Here is a 21,349-nt window from a genome sequence, read left to right as displayed (position 1 = left end):
CACTACTTTGATTATATCTGTTCTTGTCTATACCAGTTTTCAAGAAAAGGTTTCTCTATAGATAAGTTATCAAGATAATAGCCAATAAAACAACAAAACTCTGAAGAGCCAAAATTGCCCAAAAAGGACCTTTACTATAGAGGTTACTCAGACACATTGCACTATTTGTTTTTTTTAAATCTATTATAGTTTCCAGGATAAACGCAAAATATTAAAAGCCGCTGCCGTAAATCTTCACTTTGAAAAATTCAAAATACAACTCTCTATCTGTAAGAGAACAACAGGTCTCAGTAAACAATAAATAAATGCAGTGTTTAAGTTCATTTAGACACCAATCTGATTAGATTACAGGTATTGTGTTTTCAAGCTTTGCTTACGCCGATCTGAAAACGCTCAATTCAAGACCATTGGGATTCTCTGGTTTTGTCGGATTGATCCACACCTTCAAAAATATGAAGGCTGAAATTTTATTGGCTGATGTAATATTAACCAGGACAGAAAGTAAAACGAAGTGTTGTCAGATCCTTGTAACCAAAGCTTAGACAGATGATCTGTACATTATATATTAATCATTTGTTAGACACCGACTGTAGTGTGGGTAGGAGCACGTGTATTTCCTTGATGGACTTTAATAAAAAAAAAAGAACATGGTTATTTTTTTTTTAATTTCATTATTGTTTTATTTTTCCCTGATTTAAAATGGAAACAAACTATTTCGCTCCCCTTTTGAAAATATAAAATCTCTTTCAAGAAATTTGGAATCAAACATTTTCCAAAAATGTTGCCCCCCCACCAAACCCTCACCAAAAAATGAGCGGCTTCCCACAGAACCTTTTATATTGCGGGTTACTGCATGTGGTGGTGCTTTCGTGGTAGCATGTTCGCATATAGTGGGAGAGGTCATGGGTTCGACCCCCGGCCGGGTCAAATCCAAAGACTTTCAAATTGATATTTGCTGCTTCCCTGCTAAGCCCGCGAAATTAAGGAATAAGAGCAAAAGCTGGTCGGCTCGGAATCAGAAGAATTTGTCCGGGTAAGGTGACATGTCTTCCTTCGGAAAGTTACCTTGTGAACTAGCATGTTAAAAATCCGGCTCAGGGTGTCGGTCTAGTACAAAGCAGGGTTAATATTCATATTACATTACAGCTATTTTCATAATGCATGTAGTTTAAAGGTTTAATTGGCTTGATTCCTTTGTTTTTATAACTGTTTGCTCATGCATTTTAATTAAGTTTTACAATTCTAATCAACAGATAGGCTGGGTTTCAGCTTGTATGATGTTATTGAATGCTTGAACAAACATTTATACAAACAAAGCAAGCAAGCCAACCAAACCTTTAAACTACATACATCAGGAAAATAGCTGTAACATGTTCTTGTACGAATATGCATATCAATTTGCCGCTGCACATCAAGCATCCATCCATAACCATCTATATTGAAGTTGTGAAATATATGCACGAAAACATAATAAAAAGCTGAAAGCAAATGAAAAACACCGAGTTGAAGTTCATTCCATATCTCCTTTAAAGCATTTCGGATGAAAGAGATGGGCGCTCGCTGGTCGAGTGGTGTGAATAGTCGAACTACTGTATCACTTGTCTGTCGACACTTAGGTGTGTGAGTTCGAATACCGCATGTGGCAGGTAAGCTCGACTCCTATATTAGTAGTATGAAAAGGCCGATTCTGCCGCAATCGCATTTTCAAGGGGAAATCCTGCATAGGACCCCCAGCCCCGACGGCCAAATGCAAACGGACGGCATCCCTATTGAGCATAGGGTAAATACAAGAATGTCATATGTATTCGATGGTAGAAAAGTCGCTCCAGAGGATAGTGGGGATAAGGATACCTTAAAGGGAAGGATGTCACAGATTAAAATAAATAAAGATATGACATCCGAAAGAAATATGATGGATTTCTTTCTGGAGAATGAAGAAGATTTGGAGGATAACACCCCAACCCCCCAAAGGCAGCAGCAGTGCTGCAATGCTCCAAACATAGTGCAGATGGATGAGCATACCGAGCAGTGTCAAAAATGCGGTTCACAATCCACCAAGTCGCGATTTGAGCATCATCAACTAGGGGAGCAGAAGACCACTTGCAATGTTCCGCTCAAGAGGAAGAAGGGTCAGTTCTGCAAGAGCAAGCCCGGGAAGGATGGTCTCTGCTGGAGACATAGCAAGCAACCACGCCAGCAGGAGGAGGAGGAGACCATCCCAGTCGAGGGTAAGATGGTGGTAAAAGAAACCATGAAGACCCTCCGTCAAATAGCTAAGGATGAGGGTCTGATGGGGGTCAGTAGGAAGAACAAGGAGGCCTTGGTGAAGCTCATCGAGGAGAAAACCACCCATAAATTTGCCCGCCAGGAAGTCTTCAGCAAGAAGCAGCTCAAAGCGCTAGCAAAGAATCGTGGCCTCACCAAGTACTCTCAGCTCAAGAGAGACGATCTGATCCAGCTGGTGGAAGAGGACATCAAAAACGCTCCAGTCGAGGATGAGATCAAGGTCATCGATAGGCGGGAAGCTCTGAATGGCGTATTTGGCACGGTCGTCATCGAACCCGCGAAGCCGCACGATATGACCACTTTTCTGAAGGTAAGTCGGAGCACCATCACCAGCGCCATCTCGAATGCACTCGTTCAAAAGAAGGGATTGAAGGTGCACTTAGTGCTTCTAGCAGAGCTGGTGAAGACCAACCTCGCGACCGGAGAAAATACCTACATCACCCCTACCTTCAAATCACGCACGACAATGATCACGGAATCTGACGACCTCGAATTGGAGATTGCCTTCATGATGGAGAAGGTCAAGGAAAATATGGCAAAGTACATGCGGGAAGGGAGCGGGTGGACTTTCAGCAGCGTCGAGAAGCTAGAAATCCACCTCAACCAATTCAAGCCACTCAAGGGGGGCTCCTTCATATCAACCCCATCGGCTCTCGTGAAAAAGAAGGCGATCGTCAATGTGAAAAATGAGGATGATCGCTGCCTCCAGTGGGCAGTGCTGGCAGCCCTTCACCATGAGGAAGTCGACCAGAAATCCACCAACCGCGTATCGCAGTACAAGAAATGGGAAGAAGAGCTAAAATTCGAAGGCATCGACTTCCCAGTCTCGCTCAGGGCGATCGATAAATTTGAGAGGCAGAATCCCACAATCAACGTCAACGTCTATGGCTTCAACGGCGTAAAGAAGGGTGAGGATGAGGAAGAGGATCTTCAGATTTACCCCCTCAGGATATCTAAGAATACGGGCCCCACCCACGTAGATCTCCTCTTCTTGACTCGCGAAGGTAAGCAGCATTACTGCTGGATCAAGAGCCTCTCACGACTCTTGAGCTCTCAAATCTCTGAGCACGGTCATGAGCTTTTCTTCTGTCGCAGATGCCTTTCCCACTTCTCCAGGCAGAATATCTTGGACGAGCATATGGAATATTGCAGCAAGAAAGATGCAGTCAGGATCGAGATGCCGGAAGAGGGGACCACCATAGCCTTCCATAGTATCAAAAAGATGATGAGAGTCCCCTTCGCGATCTACGCGGATTTCGAGTGCTTCACAGAGAAGCTCGACACCTGCCAGCCGGATCCATCCCACTCCTACACGAATGCCTACCAGCTTCAGCGACCTTCAGGCTTCTGCTATCACGTGAAATATGCTCACGGAGACTACAAGGATCCGGTCGTCTACTGCGGGGAGGATGCGGCAAAGAAATTCGTGCAGTGCGTGGAGGAAGAAGTGCAGGCCATCGCCAAGCTATACAAGGAGAATAAGCCCATGGAGCTGACTGACGACGATAAGGTGAGCTTCGCAGAAAGCACGCACTGCTACATTTGCGGAGACGAATTGGGAGAGGATAAGGTCCGGGACCACGACCATCTCACCGGGAAATATCGCGGCGCAGCGCACAACCAGTGCAATCTGGATTTCCAGCTTCCGAAGCACGTCCCCATCCTCTTCCATAATTTGAGCGGGTACGACGCCCACATCTTTGTCAAGGAGCTTGGCCACACCGAGGGTAAGATCAACTGCATCCCCAATACCGACGAGAAGTACATCAGCTTCTCCAAGCAGGTGGGTGATCTGGAGATGAGGTTCATCGACTCGTGTAGGTTTATGCTCAACAGCCTGGATACCCTAGCTAAGAATCTCACCCCCGACCAATTCGCGACCGTGAAGACGAGATTCAGCGATCGCCACGAGCTGATGATTCGGAAGGGGGTATTTCCCTACGATTATATGGATGGACCAGCCAAGCTGGAAGAGACTCAGCTCCCACCTAAAGAAGCCTTCTTCAGCACGCTCTCCGGAGAGCATATCAGTGATAAGGATTACGCACACGCTCAGAGAGTCTGGGAGACCTTCGAGTGCAAGACCCTACGCGATTATCACGACCTCTATCTCGAGACTGACGTGCTACTGCTAGTCGACATCTTCGAGAATTTTAGGGATATCTGCATGGCCAACTATGGACTCGATCCTGTCCACTACTTCTCCTCCCCCGGGCTATCCTTCGATGCCATGCTAAAAACCACCGGGGTTAGATTGGAGCTTCTTTCCGATCCAGATATGCTGATGATGTTCGAGAGCGGGACAAGGGGAGGGGTGGCCATGATCTCTCATCGTCAAGGTAAGGCCAACAACCCCTACATGGAGACCTACGATCGCTCCCAGCCCACCAAGTATCTCACCTACCTCGATGCCAATAATCTTTACGGGTGGGCGATGGCGCAGCCTCTTCCCACGGGGGACTTTGAGTGGGTGGAGCCGGAGGAGATCGACGAGATCCTGAGCTATCCCGACGACCACGAATATGGCGCCATGGTAGAATGCGATCTCGAATATCCGCAGGATCTTCACGACGCCCACAATGACTACCCTCTCGCGCCCGAGAACGTGGAGATCGGTAAGGTGCGTAAGCTTGTGCCCCATCTAGGCAAGCGCGAAAAGTATACCCTCCACTACAGAAATCTCAAGATGTATCTGGAGATGGGGATGAAGCTTACGAAATGCCGTCGTATCATCAGATTCAGACAATCCCCATGGCTCAAGCACTACGTGGATCTGAATACTGCTCTTCGCGCCAAGGCCAAGACCGACTCCGAAAAAGACTTCTTCAAGCTGATGGTCAACTCCGTCTTTGGCAAGACCATTGAGAATATCCGAAAGCGGGTAGACGTTAGGCTGGTCACCACCGAGAAGCAGGCCCTGAAGCTCGTGGCCAAGCCCAACTTCGATCGCCGCGTCGTCTTCACCGAGAATCTAGCAGCCGTCCACATGAAGAAGACCAAGCTGAAGTTTGATAAGCCGATCTACCTTGGAGCCTGCATCTTAGATATCTCGAAGCTCCTGATGTACGACTTCCACTACGGATTCGTGAGGAAGACCTACGGCAGTAAGGCCCGGCTGCTCTTCACTGACACCGACAGCTTGGCCTATGAGATCCAGACCGACGATTTCTACCAGGATATCACCCCGCATCGGCACTTCCAACTATCCTCCTGAGCATCCCTCTGGCATCCCCACCGGCAAGAATAAGAAGATCCTCGGGATGTTCAAGGACGAGTGCGGCGGTAAGACCATGACCGATTTCGTGGGGCTCCGGGCGAAGCTATACGCCTTCAGGATGGATGACGGTAAGGCCACCAAGAAGGCGAAGGGAGTCACGAAGAGCGTCATCAAGCGCAGCATCGCCTTCGAGGACTACAAGCGATGCCTGGACACCCAGCAAGAGATCCATCGACCGATGAATATCCTCCGGAGCCATCTCCATCAGATCTACGCGCAGGAGATCAACAAAATCGCTCTTTCCGCCAAAGATGATAAGCGACATATTCTGGAGGATGGGATCAGTACTCTTGCCCATGGACATTACAAAATCGAAAAGGATATCTAAAGGTCACTTTTGATTCATATAAATAAAGTAATGGGTAAAAGTAAACGCAACAATTATACAAAATTCACCAGGTATGCTGGTTCGGGTCAAGAATGTATTAATGAATATCGTCAGAAGATGGAACTCTATGAAAAACAAGATAAACTCAGAGACCGTTTGGAGATTCAGAAGAGAAAGGCTGAAGAGATTAAAGAACAAGAAGCTGAAAAGATCTTAGCGATGATGGAATTCACCAAAAATTATTACAGGATTTTACAACACCTCAGCAAGCTAGGATTAAATAAATGAGCAGCATACGTGTGCACAACATAACCCTTCCCAATAAACCTCTTTCGAATGTAGACCTTGTGAAAGCCACCAAGGACCTAGGAATCCCATGTTTCAGAGGGTTGTTCATGCGAGATACCCTACCACAAAGCCCGCGCCGCATAGAATGTGGAATCTTGAATCACGATAGCTGGGAATGTCCTGGAACGCATTGGACCTGCTGGTATAAACGTGGGCCGGTAAAGTATTACTTTGACTCCTATGGATTGCCACCGCCTGACGAGATGGTGAACTACTTACAGCCTGAAATTCGATATAGCACCGATGAATTACAGCAGCGAGGCTCGGTGGTGTGTGGCCACTTTTGTTTGTACGTGTTGAATATGCTGTCGGCGGGGAAGTCGCTAGAGGACGCGGTCTTCTCACTCTATAAATAAATGGATAAGTTTGGATCTCATGCAAGAAAGCGCGCATCCCTTTGGCGAATGCTGCAGGATTTGGATATGAACGACAATCGCATTACTAGCCTAGGACATCCCAAGGACAGCTCGGATGCCGTGACAAAACGGTGGGTGACCCAACAGTTGAAAGATATCGATGAATTAGATTCTGAGTGTAAACAGATGCGGATGACCATCAAGCGAATGCAAAATGAGTATGACTCATCAATCAAAGAACTCACCAAAAAGCTGATGGCCGTAGAAAATGGTAAAGTCGACAAGTCAGAATGCGTCTCAACCAACGGTGGTAAGATGGAAACAGACTTGGACATGCAAAAGTTTCATGTGCTGAATCTCCCACTCCCACGAACTGACAACGAACCCATCACCAAAGCCCTTTACGATCGTCTACAGTCGGATTTGGATGCATTGAGGGTTTTTGTCGAATTGAAGCATGCTTAGTTTTTCCAAATCTTTCCAGTCTCAAGGTTGAGACCGGAAAGGTTGTTGAGGATTATTGTAGATCTGATTGTGGGACCCACGAGTTAAAATTCTTAGGATAACCCTTCCACTTCACAAACACCTCATTAATTCCGTTCTTGGTTCGTCTGCGGAGGATCTTCTCTATGCGGTAGACGTCCTGATCAGACTTTTGAAGTTCGGGCTCATAGTAGGATCCCTGAATTTCCTCGCCGCTGAAATCCTTGAGGCAATAAGTGGGCGGCTGAGTGTTTAACACTAGGGAAATGGTGAATACTTCCTCGGTCCAGCGGGGTGTGTATCCCTTCTCGAATGTACCTTTCTTCTTGGTGATTCGGACTTTGTCGCCAGCACGAAATCGTGGTGGTTTCATGGGAAGTATGCTGCCGTAAAGGTTCCAATACACCTTGTTTTCATGCTCCTTGTGACTTGCGGCGACAGGGGTCATCTTGATGGATCGGTGCTTGGTGGTATTGTACTGGCGAACAAGATTGTCCAGGACATTGATGTAGGTGCGTGTAGAGTTGGCCGAGAAATATTTGAACATTTTCTCTTTCATGGTGCGATTCCAGCGCTCAACCACACTCGACTTCTCCTCATTTTCGGTGGAGTAGAGCTCAATATCATGCTTTTGAAGCAGCTGATTTACATCCTTGTTGTAAAACTCAGTGCCTTTGTCTGTCCAAAGCTTCTTGGGCATACGCTCCTTGAACACCGCTTGAAAGGCATCCCGCACCGTCACCCCCTTCTTGTTTTTGAGTGGTATCAACCAGCCATATTTGGAGAAGACATCGATGATGCTCAGGATGAACTTATTTCCCTTGTTGTCCCTAGAAAAGGCACTCATATCAACAAGGTCGGCCGCCCAGGTCTCATCCACACCACCCACTACCACACGGCGTTTTTGAAACTTACGTCGAACTGGTTTGTGCAACTCCTCAGCTAAATCATCGGTCCAGCGCACTTTTTTTTTTTAATACCCAGACCGAATCGAGCTTTGGTACCGATGATGGGTCCGACGATGCTGCGGTCCATGCGTTCGCGTGTGGTAGGGTTGGGAATGGTGTTAAGCGAGGCTAGCATAGCTTTGTCACAGATGGAGTTGCGTGAAGCGGTATCCTTATGCTGAGCATAACAAAGATCGTGGTGATATGCAGCCTGGTCCACTCGATTAATGGGTTTGGACCAAGCCTTTGGGGTGCCATCGGGGAGTAGTCGCTTGCTAAGTTTAGTCCCTGGCCCGGTGAAGTTGTGTCCGGGGAGATGCATTTCCATGGGTAATCGGTTGATTAGTTTGTTCATGAACCCTGCACCGGTTGTAGCAACAAACTGAGACTTCTTGGCACCGCACACCTTGCAGTTGCCAAACTTCCTCCGTCGCCCGTTGATGGTATTTGTTTCACCAGGGTTAACTGTGTCCGTCTTCCTACGACATTTCACGCAGAAGATCATCGTTATTTTATTTAAATAAATGAACGTCGAAGACATTTCCTACAGTGCCAACGCTCCCAAGAGGAGCAATCACTACCTCCTACCGCAGCGGTCGATCAGAGGGTTGATCATTGGGAAGTCGGACTGTGGTAAAACAACGCTGTTGAACAACCTACTCTTGCGCGATGGATGGCTCGACTACGATCGATTGTACGTCTTCGGAAAATGGCTTCACCAGCCCATCTACCAGCTGTTGCAGCAAGCGCTGGGAAAAGGCTTCCCTAAGGAAGATATCCGAGACCTCCTACAGTGTAAGAGCAATTCACCCTACTCGTTGATCGATGTGGTCGACGCCTTACCACCACCACGACACCCGAGTGGTATCGACACTTTTTTCTTCGAGCAAGGGAGCGATGTACCAGACGCCCGGGAACTTGATACCAGCCGAAAAAACCTCATGGTGTTCGACGACTTGATGCTGAGCAAACAGAACACGTGTGAAGACTACTACGTGCGCGGTCGCCACAACAACGTCGATTGTTTCTACCTATGTCAGAACTACTTCAAACTACCCCGACAATCGATCCGAGAAAATGCAAACTTCCTCTGCCTCTTCCAGCAGGACGCAAAGAATCTCGACCATATTCGGCGCGATCACTGCAACGATCTTACCAAGGAACAATTTGACGCTCTGTGTAAGCATTGCTGGTCCCAACCTTATGGATTTGTAACCATCGATCTTACAAGCCCCAAGTCAGCAGGGAAATACCGATGCAAATTAGAAGAGTTCTATGAGGTATAAAATAAAAAAAATGGATCACTTGCAGGAATTTTTCCTGAAGAATCAACGGGACTTGGATCGGGAGTTTGAGAATGCTCCCAAGCCCTCACGACCACCCCCTGAATGCAAGCACGAGTGGGACTCGGTCGATATGACAAGTATGTGTTGGAAATGCGGTCGCACGATCATCCGCCCGATCGATAGCAGTAGAGGTGATTTCGACGCATGGAACTCTGGCCGTCTGTATGGTAAGGTGCAGCGTCCCCCACAACCCCAATGCCCTGCCATGACGATTCGAGGCCACCAGTGCACAAACCCATGCCAACCGCGTAAAGACCTCTGCCTAAGACACTTGAATCTTTCGAAGAAAAGGGATCCGTATCAGCTGTGTAATACCTTCATGTGCAATTTATCGCGTAAAGACCTTTGCCTAAGACACTTGAATCTTTCGAAGAAAAGGGATCCGTATCAGCTGTGTAATACCTTCATGTGCAATTTATCGCGTATGGACGTTCGAACCAACGCTTCGGGGCGTTCACACCAACGCTTAAGGGCGTTCACACCAACGCTTCGGGGCGTTCACACCAACGCTTCGGGGCGTTCGAACCAACGCTTAGGGGCGTTCGATCCAACGCTATGGGGCGTTCGAACCAACGCTTAGGGGCGTTCGACAGCGTTCGATCTTATAAATAAATGACTTTTATCAAGATTACCGACCCTAAGCAGCGTGAGGCACTTGCTAGGGAGTTGCAAGACACCAAGCGGAAGATTCAAGCCAGTAATATGCAGCATCGTCTCGACAAGATTGGACTCAGCCGAGACCTTTCCAGGGTGTTCAAGCCTGTGGTTGAGGCTCAGCGGGAAGCAGCTTCAAAAATCACCAAAACAATCGAAGATTTACCTCCAGCAGTGCCAGCCCTTCCTCCTCCACCGCCCGAGTTTGCCGACCCACTACCCATCGCACCACCTACAGACACCGTCCTCGGACCTCGAGCACAGCAGTATTTGCAGCTCAGTATGACTCCTTCCGCCGACCACACCTTTGGATTGCGATCTGAAAACGATGGTATCTTCATCGGAAGCTCACCAGTTACTTTTGACGATGATGATATTTTCGTAGATGGTGTGAGGTACAAAGGAACCCTTGGCCTCTGGGAACTCATGGTGAATAAGAAACCAGAATCGTTTGAGCCCGACGACCTTCACGACTATGCAGAGATCCTGAAAAGTTCCGGTGCCATGTATCAAGGCAATTCCACCCTCTCGAGAACCCCGAAGGCGAATAAGAGTTACAAGTGGAAGGAAATCGTATCCCACATCTACAAAAAGGATAAGTTTGGCAGTGGGCTGCAAACCGTGTTTCTTCCTTCCAACTTCAAGCAGCTTCTCGATCGCTTGGAACTGTGTGCTGCAGCATACCGAGCAGGAAACAATGGTGTGCGCAACGAAATTGTGTCGATTATCGATGCTATGAAAAGGGGTAGACATATCAGCATCGAGGAATATAAGGCACTGCATCGTAGCATCCTATAAATAAATGTTGCAAATCAAGAAAGGTTACGCTCGAAAGTACGCCTACGGTGGTAAAGGACTGTTTGACACAATCGCCAGTTTGGCTGGACGCATGTTTACTTCCTCTGCCGCCCAAACCCTAGGAAGTAAGGCCGTGAGTGCTGCCACCAATGCGGCCTTGAAAGGTGTTGAAAAAGGGGCTTCCAAAGCCGTCGACCATGTGGTTGATAAAGTGACCCGCCCCAGGAAACGTATTAAAACCCCTCAACATCCTAGTGTTCAACGCAAAAAGCCAGAGCAAGTTCGGTTAAACAATCTAATCTCCGGCTCTGGTATCAAAACCATCCACGACTTCGTCCAACGCTATAAATAAATACATTATGTCTAACATTCTTACAATCACCGAAGGGTTGACCTTCGACGAAAGTCTCCAGGAATATCAGGTTCGAGAATACGAACCACAAGCCGGTGCCCAGCTGAACAATCCCGGTGCTGAAATCCGAATCAACATCGAAACCCAGGATTTGTTCCTACACCCCGCCGAAAGTTATCTCGTGGTGGAAGGTCGACTTCTCAAGAATGATGACACAGCATATGCCGATGGCGATCTTGTGTCGCTCACCCATAATGGTATCATGTATCTCTTCAAGAGCATCAGTTACAGGCTTTCCGGTCAGCAGATCGAACATATTAACGACCCCGGCATTGCCACCACTATGCTTGGAATGTTAACCTACCCCGACGACTTCTCCAAATCGCAGGGTCTCAACCAACTGTGGTATAAGGATTCTTCCACCGATGCTGAGGCTGAGAACACTGGATTTGCAGCCCGCCATGGATACATTATCACCAAGCCCACCAACAAAGGATCGTTTTCGTTTGCCATCCCCCTAAAACATATTTTTGGATTCGCAGATGATTACAACAAAATAGTGTACGGGTTCAGGCACGAACTCTCACTCGTTCGCGATTCAAATGCTAATGCCATTCTGAGAGCAGCTGCCGTCAACGATCCGGCAAAGATCGTCCTGAGTAAACTATCGTGGTTCGTCCCTCACATCAACCCCTCAGACGAAAATAAGATGCAACTGTACAAAACCATCCAGAGTAAATCCAAAATCCACTGTGGATTTCGCATGAGACAGTGTGATTCCATAGCCGTTCCCCAAGCCTCACAGTTTAACTGGCGTCTAGCTACCAAGAGTGGTCGCGAAAAGCCTAGATATATCATCGTTGCCTTCCAAACTAACAGAAGTGGTGATCAAACCCATAATGCTGCCGTGTTCGATCACTGTCGATTGCGAAATATCCATGTCACCCTCAACGCTGAACGTTATCCAGCAGTCGACTATAATGCAGCTTTCAACGAAAATAGGATCGCCAGAGTGTTCAAAGAGGCCTCCGACTTCAGAAAGAAATTCCATAACATGGACAGTCTCCTCAGTAATGGTGGGATTAATCCCTCCGATTTCATCGACTTGTACCCCTTGTTTGTGATTGATGTGAGTCATCAGTCTGAGCGTCTCAAAGAATCCACGGTGGATATTCAGATCAGAGCCGAATTCGCCCGTAATGTTCCAGCCAACACCGAGGCGTTTGCACTTGTCATTTCCGACAGAATCCTACAGTTTGAATCCGATGGTCAAAAGATGAACGTTGTGTACTAAAAGTAAATGGATAAAATTCACCTACAACTCCTCTTTGCCAGTCACCCCGCCGAAGTCTATGCGATCGTAGTGAAGGCTAGTAAACAACTCAAGGAGCAGTATGACGGTATCGAAGAGTGGAAGCAAAAATATGTGACAATGGTCTACCATAAATAAATGGATAACACATTGTTGCAGCAAATTGCTAATAACACCGACCCCAAGCATGGGTTTTCCTTCATCGTCTCTGGAAACGATAGCCAAATCCTTACCCGGTTCAACCCCCAACTACAACTCAAGGAATCTAATACCTACGAAATGGCATTAGTAAACCTCGAAACCTATAACTCCATCCCCAACATTCATACAGGTAACAATTCCTTCCGCTACTCCCCCGACGATGGTGCCAACTGGTTTCCCATCGCACTGAGCACAGGTTCCTATGACATCGAAGACATCAACAATGAGATCCAGCGGCGGCTACGGCTCAACAAACACAAAACGAAGATCATCATCGATGCCAACCGGGCAACCCTAAGAGCAACGCTGACCCTCGCCAGACACTATCAAGTAGACTTCAACGTTGTCAATAGCATCAACACCGTCTTGGGATTCGAGCGGCAGATTTACACATTCGATATGATCACAAACGGCTATACGGAAGGGGAACATATTGTAAATATCATCAGCATCAACAGCATTCTGGTGAATAGTGATATCATCCATGGAAGTTATGTGAATGGTACACAGCAGTCTACCATCTACAGCTTCTTTCCCGCAGACGGTCCTGGTATGAAGATCATTCAAACCCCAAAGAATCTAGTATACTTGCCGGTGACCTTGCGAACCATCAATCGCATGCAAACGTATCTCACCGATCAAGATGGTAGGCCCATCGATTTCAGGGGTGAACATCTCACCATCCGCTTTCATCTTCGTGAGGTATAAATAAATGACTTATCACGAACAAGGTTTGAACTTGACAAAAGGTCAAGCTGATAAACTACAACGGGCTGCCAAAAAAGGTTGTCCGGTCTCCATTCGTTTGTCCCACGCAAACCTGCAAGGTGAACACAAGATGTTGCTCACCACCCGCCAGGTTCAAAAGATCGCCAAGCTCCTACAAAAGGGTACTGGTGGTATGGTCCTAGAGTTGAGTGCGACCCAATTGAAGGAAAACATGCAGAAGGTGGGTGGCTTCCTACCAATGTTGGCGGGGCTGGCAATGAGGGCACTCCCCATGTTAGCAAAAACCATTCTACCCGCCTTGGGTGTTGGAGCCTTGAGTGGTCTTGGTGGTGTAGCCGTCAACAAGGCCTTAGGGTCTGGATTGTACCTGAAACGTGGTGGATGCGTTTGCACCGTGAAACCTAGTGGCAACGGTCTCTACCTCAAACCTTCAAACGCCCGGATCACCTATGGTGATGGACTCTACTTGAAGCGTGGTCAGCAATTCCACGACGGAGCTGGTCTAATCTTAGGTGCTAACAGCCCCTTCAAAAATATTCCCCTCCTCGGTATGCTCCTATAAATAAATGGATGATTTAGATTCTGGATACCGACAGACCAGAGTCGAATGTATGGAAGATCAACTCAACGCGGATATTCATAAGTATCAACGTACCTTAAACAACTATAAACGACTCGACAAAGTAGTGTCTATATTACAGGGTGCGTGTTCCGTAGCCAGTTTGATGTTGACCAGCTGCACCATGGGTTCAGCTTTGACCGGTATAGGTGCTATAGCCTCCCTTCCCCTAGGATCCCTAGCTTGCTTGAGTGCCACTGCCGTGATGGTACTCACACTGATCTCAAGGCGTATAATAAAAAAGAAGAAGAAACACCGCGACACCTTGCGATTGGTACAGTCCACAAAATCCTTGGTCGAACAACGTATCAGTACTGCTTTGGCTGACGATGAACAGATCGATAATGCTGAGTTTGGGAAGATCGTTACCTGCCTCAAGAACTACTACAATGAGAAAGATCAGCTGCGACAACCCCTATCCAGTTTCAGTGAGGAGCTTTCGAAGTGTGCTTCCTAATCCCCAAAAAAGGCTTTCCAATGGGTAAAAGTCTCACGCCGTAATACTACTTTCACGCTATAAAACGTCTCACGCCGTAATACTACTTTCCCGCTATAAAAAGTCTCACGCTGTAATACTATTTTCCCGCCGTAAAAGTCTCACGCCGTTATACTCTTTTCCCGCTATAAAAAGTCTCACGCTGTAATATTATTTTCCCGCCGTAAAAGTCTCACGCCGTTATACTCTTTTCCCGCTATAAAAAGTCTCACGCCGTTATACTCTTTTCCCGCCGTAAAAGTCTCACGCCGTAATACTCTTTTCCCGCTATAAAAAGTCTCACGCCGTAATACTCTTTTGCCGCCATAAAAAGTCTCACGCCGTTATACTCTTTTCCCGCCGTAAAAGTCTCACGCCGTAATACTACTTTCCCGCCATAAAAAGTCTCACACCGTAATACTATTTTCACGCTGTAAAAAAAAAAATCTGTGATACAAGATTTAGACTCTTTTTTAATAATGTGGGTGGTCCTTAAAAGGACCGAGATATTCATGTATTGATTTAATCAAAAGTCACCATTCAAGTTCAATACATATTTCATGTAACATGTCGAGATGTTTGAAAATGTCTCTTACTGGTAAGTTACATTTCAATATTTTCTGATGTAGATCAGCAATCTGGTAAAATTTGACCAGTTTATAAATATAACTAGCAGAATACACAAGTTCGTGCTTTGCGAAGTAGGGACACAACTCATCCTTATGTAGCTTCAATTTTTGTTTCAAAACAAAAATAGTTTCTCCTTGTCCGAACGTATAGAACAGTACATTTCGTCTTGTGTGATCGATTTTCTTCTGTAGATTTTTAATTCTAGTGATACAGTCCTTTTCATTTCGCAAATCAGGCGGTAATTCTTTTAAATCATCATCTTCTTGTTCTTGGTAACTTTCCATCAATTTTCGTTTGAACATTTCCCTTTCTTCCTGCTTCGTTCGTTTCTGTGCATTTTTTTTCCTCTCTTTTTCACATTTCGATATTTTCGCTGATTGCTCAGCAAAGCGCTCGAGTTTTGTCCAGTACTCGTTCAATTCCTGATCGCTAGGATAAGCGTTGCATACGTAGTTTCTGAAATCATCCATGATTGTACAAAATACCTTCCAGTCTTCTTCGTTCATTTCTGTATAATCCAAACAAAACAACGTCACAAAGGCAGTTAGCAACACTGCAAAACGATAACGTCTTAAAGCCCGCGTAAAAAGGACTATTGACGTACTGGCTATACAATAAGGGCATTACTAAAATCTTGTGCGTATCAAATGCGCATGCGCCGTAAAAAACGTCACACATCATTCCGTTACACTTCACTCCACACATCGTTTCACGATGTGCTCCATTCCGCTTCACTTCATGATGTGCTCCGTTTCAAGCATAAAAAAAAAACTTTTCCAATCCGGCAGAAATGTCGGATCGGAAAAATTTTTTGTACCCCACCCGGCCCATTATTTTTTTTTTTGGACTTAATTTCTCACAAGGTCGTAAGAGAAGTACTCCTGCTTGGTCTTTTTGCTGACTTTAAAGCCTGTACTTCTCACGAAGGCTCCTACCATGGGTCCCGTCTCTCTGTTCAGTCCACTGCAGGCCCACACCCTATTCGTTTCTCCTTCTCTGTTTTTCAAGGTGAGGATCTTACTCTTTCCAAACTTACCATCTACTTCCACCACTTCCAGGATTTTATAGATCACACCGGTTGAGAGTTTATCCATTTCAGGGTTTCCAGGCTCTGATCCTTTGCCTTTTCCTCGAAAACATTATCGTTCATAAAATCGTTGTCTACGATTTGTGGACTTCTGAGTTCCTCCATCTTTTGTACGAAAGCCATATTTTGTTTCTACCCTAGGATTACATCCTTCTAAGGTGTTTGGGTGTTGTGCTAAACTGAAAGACATTCTTGTATTTACCCTATGCTCAATAGGGATGCCGTCCGTTTGCATTTGGCCGTCGGGGCTGGGGGTCCTATACAGGATTTCCCCTTGAAAATGCGATTGCGGCAGAATCGGCCTTTTCATACTACTTATCTTAATTGACCAGAATTGTCAGTTTTCCAAACGAAGGTTGGGTGGTCTCTCTGGGAACTTCGGCTTCCTCCACCAATATAAACTCACCGCCACGAAATAAGTTGAAAGTGGCGGTAAATATAAATCAATCAACAAATTAATCAATCAATCATCCATACCGGTATAATTTATAGATGATAGTTAGGCAATGTGTATAAAGACAACTGTTCAGCCATTACATTTTATATACAACAAACGTATTTCCGCCCAAGGCGACGTCACTGACAATACGACGTCGACAATGGACAAGTACAATAGTACGGACGTTATGTTCCCGCGACAATCTCAACATACTGGGTTGCTGCTCTGATTATCTTTCGCGCGGAAATTCGTATGTGCTGAGTTACTACCCCCGTTTCTATGGCTTACCTCATGGACTGGTTTTATGCTGTTTGTTAGACGTACATTACACAAGCTTGTATGGTGTTTCTTATTACAATGTCTACATGTGTGTTTAGATTTACATTCGTTTAGTCTGTGTTTACCAAGGCAATTAAAGCATAACTTATCACGTTTTACTATGTTCATACGGGATTCTGTGTCGGTTATTTTACTGCAATGGGTAGGTGCGTGTATTTCGTGACAGAAAACGCAAGGTCTAGTCTCAATATTCTTGTAAGATTTGGACTTCGGCGATTTCGCTCCGGCAAAGAAAGACGATGTTGTGGGCAAATTGTGTGTTGACTCTATCTCTTGTCCTGCGTCCATTATATCTATCTCGTCTAATATGCTTTTACGGAGGTCCCGTAATACCCAAGTTTTTGTTCTGTGTTCTCGCGCGAGATGTTTTCTGACTTCCCCGGGTAATTTGTTCATAATAATGGGAACAAGTAACGTGCCATATGTTTCCTGTGTTTGACCCAAAGCTTCTAATCCCCTGACGTAACCTTCCATTTTATCGTAAAAACTTCGTAAGCTTGTTAACTGATTTCTAGGCGAAGGAATTTCTAATAATGCCTGCATGTATGCATTTATGATTTTATCTTGTTGACCGAACCTCTCTTTTAACAAATTTACGGCTTCATCGTAGTTTACATTTGTTAGTGCGAAACCTGCTATTGATCCTAGTGCTTCATGTTCTAGCTGTGCTTTCAAGTAATTAAATTTTTGTACATTTGTAAGTGACAGATTAAGATGTACGGCCGACTCATATGAGTCCCAGAAAGTTTGCCATTCTAAAATGTTGCCTGAGAAGGTTGGAAGCGAAAGTTTTGGTAGGCGGTGACTCTGATTACTAGTTGACGAAAATGTACTTTGTTGCGTGTTAAATGTGTGACTGGCTTGTACAGACGGGTTTTCAAACGACTGTGCGTTGTGTGGGTTGGTTATGTTGTGCGTTGGAACAAACGGTATAGTTTCTGGATTTAACGTGTGAGTTATAGTATGTGATTCAATATGACGGGACTGCGGGGTTTGGACATTTTGTATGACCTTACGTATGTGTCGAATCTTCGTTTCCATAGTCACTGAATATTCATCTGAATCAATAATCTCATTTTCCACATCTTCCGGTTCTGTTAACTTAAGAATTTGTTCATTTAAGTCCTCAAACAATGTTTGTTTTTGCACAAGTTTTCCGAGCGTTGCAAAGACTTCTTCTTCATCGAAATTCGTATTCTCCTTTGCTTCATCTAACCTGCGGAATAGTCTGGTAACAGCGCTTCTGTTCCCAGATCGAACTGATTTCAATTTTTCGAGATCCTGGTCACGGCACCATAAATATAGATGATAGTTAGGCAATGTGTATAAAGACAACTGTTCAGCCATTACATTTTATATACAACAAACGTATTTCCGCCCAAGGCGACGTCACTGACAATACGACGTCGACAATGGACAAGTACAATAGTACGGACGTTATGTTCCCGCGACAATCTCAACATAATTATGGCCTCTAAATCTATATCTTTATTCTCATAAAGTCAATGTATGACATCAGTACAGAGATAACAATAATAACTTTACAATATATACAAAACAAGAGAGAGAGGTTTCAAAAGTCTTTAGTCAGGAGGTACAAAAAATTTAAGATATATTTCTAATTCTCTTTCCAGATCTTCTGGTATAGTTCTGTTAAGTCCTGTAATATTTTTACTCACTAAGAATTTTTTTTAGTCAATCAAAAGTAAAGAAAATAGAAAAGGTGATAAGTTTACTCCTTGTCGAACACCATTGTCACAAGCAAGCAAAGTATTTCGAATTATAATTACTAGAAGATGCCAGCGAAAGCGCGGAACAATTGGGCAAGTATTGAAACAAAGAGTGTGGACACAGTAATAAGGTGGACACAGTAAGGATTTGGACACGTTTAATGCATTTAATTCTTTTTCTTTAAAGAGACGAAAACGAGGAACATAATGCAAAAGACGGGCATCACCCCATTCATCTCTGTTGGAAAATAAAAATATCAAATACCCTAATTGAAAAAGTGTGGCAAAGTGTGATTTTCAGTGGTTTTTTTTTCCTTTTAACTAAATAACCGTATGAACTACGTAAAATCCTTTGACATTACCGAAAAGGATCAAAATGAGTACACAATGAAAAAAATCCCATCTAATCGGATGAAAAATAAAATCCAAAACACTTCACCAGGAATCAACCCCTCTGTATCTCAGAAACCGTTGACGCCACTCCAAATCTGTTGTCATACTCAAGTTGCAGAATTTTATTAGCAATTAAAAAAAATCTCCATTAAAATAAGTTGAAAATAAACAATCTGTATATACAAATATGTGAACATTACCCAACCTGACCATTTCGCATTTCGCGGGCAGTACGTGGACTAAGCATGCGGTCTCCAAACTTGGATATTTTGGCTTTTTCTGTGGAAAAAAGATTGTTTCAAAGACAAATTAAGGAAGTACAAAACACTACATGTATACGTCAACTCATATCACAAATATTTCCGACTTTGTATGATTTTGTAGGAGTAACACTACATTATACATCTTACCATTTATATTATTCAATAACATTTTATAAAACAAACCATCTCGCCATATTATGCACGAGTAGATAATTTTATAGCTATTGTTGTGAAATATTTTTAAAACTGACTGTGAGTTCAATGGTGCATTTTGCAATGAATAGAAATAAGAAGATGTGGTATGAGAGCCAATGAGAAAACTCTCAATCCAAGTCATAATTTGTAAGAGTAAACAATCATAGGTCAAAGTACGACCTTCAATACGTAGCATTTGCTTAACCCAAATAGCAAGCTATAAAGAGCCTCAAAATTTGTTTTATCATATTTTCGCCACAGCCGCAAATTTCTCCAATTAGCTCCTGTATTAATTGATCTTAATCTTCCTCCGAAATGTTTGAAACGTTGATTTTGTTGAATTGCATTGTCTCATGTTTCCTATTAATTGCACTCTCGCTAGCGATAGACACATATTTGAGCTGGGTTTATAGTTTACAGAAGCAGATCGGAATCAGATATAACGTAGACAGTAAACATTCTAATCGTAATCATGTTCATTGACCATAACGACGATGAAAGCACATCATATAATGACGTTTCGACATCATATAATGAAGTAAACCAAACCACATCATACAAGATTACAAGCACATAATATAATGACACAACCACATCATATAAAGATATTTGCACATAATATAATGGTAACTGCACATCATATAAGTATATCTGCACATCATATAAGTATATCTGCACATCATATAAGTATATTTGCACATCATATACGGATCTTTGCACATAATATAAGTACATTTGCACATCATATAAGAATGTTTGTACATCATATAAGAATGTTTGCACATCATATAAGTACATTCGCACATCATATAAGTACATTTGCACATCATATAAGTATATTTGCACATCATATAAGTATATAAGCACATCATATAAGTATATATGCACATCATATAAGTATATATGCACATCATATAAGTATGTTTGCACATCATATAATGATGTTTGCACATCATATAATGATGTTTGCACATCATAAAAGGATGTTTGCACATCATATAAGGATGTTTGCACATCATATAAAGGTGTTTGCACATCATATAATGACAAGTGCACATCATATAAGGTAAATGCACATCATATAATGAAAATGGCCATAACAAGACAGTGTTGGCGTTCCATACGGGACGGTTTAGATTGACATTTTGTGTACACACCTGTCAATTTTTTTACGACTTGTTGTGTGCTATAAACGTTTTATGATAGATTTTGTTGTGATATTGCTGTCTTATTGACGTATACCCCATAATCGTTATTCTGTATGTTAATTAAATAGAAAATTTGTCATACACATAAAAATAATAATCTGTTAGAGCAATTAGGGGGTGTCTAACTACCTTGACTAACCATGAGGGTTTCGAATGGACGGATTTATAGCAACTACATGTACTCTAAGTATTTGAATGATTTTGTTATATTAGTTTACTTTTTTGCACTTCATATATTAGTTTGTACCCTCAGATTATATGCATTAGACAAAAGAAGATAGAACGCATTATGCAAATAATGCTTACAAATATTTGAGTAAAATTATATGGTCATCAAAAACGGACTTGCTTACCTTAGCCGAAGTGGACGATGTTGGTTCATTAAGGAATAGCCATAGTCTACGACGTAATTTTCCAATCCCAGATGGTGAAGTGTATTCTGATTGGTTCAGAGGAGAAAATACTGCCTTTAACATATTGCATGTGTCTACCCTTGTATTGTAAGTTGATATAGTTTTATGACAACATTCGGATATGTCAGTTAAAGGTATCTT

The sequence above is a fragment of the Mytilus californianus genome, unplaced genomic scaffold (assembly GCF_021869535.1).
Source record: "Mytilus californianus isolate M0D057914Y unplaced genomic scaffold, xbMytCali1.0.p SCAF_8, whole genome shotgun sequence".
NCBI lineage: Eukaryota > Metazoa > Mollusca > Bivalvia > Mytilida > Mytilidae > Mytilus > Mytilus californianus.
The sequence above is the reverse complement of the archived record's forward strand: the minus strand, read 5'-3'. Positions refer to the sequence as shown.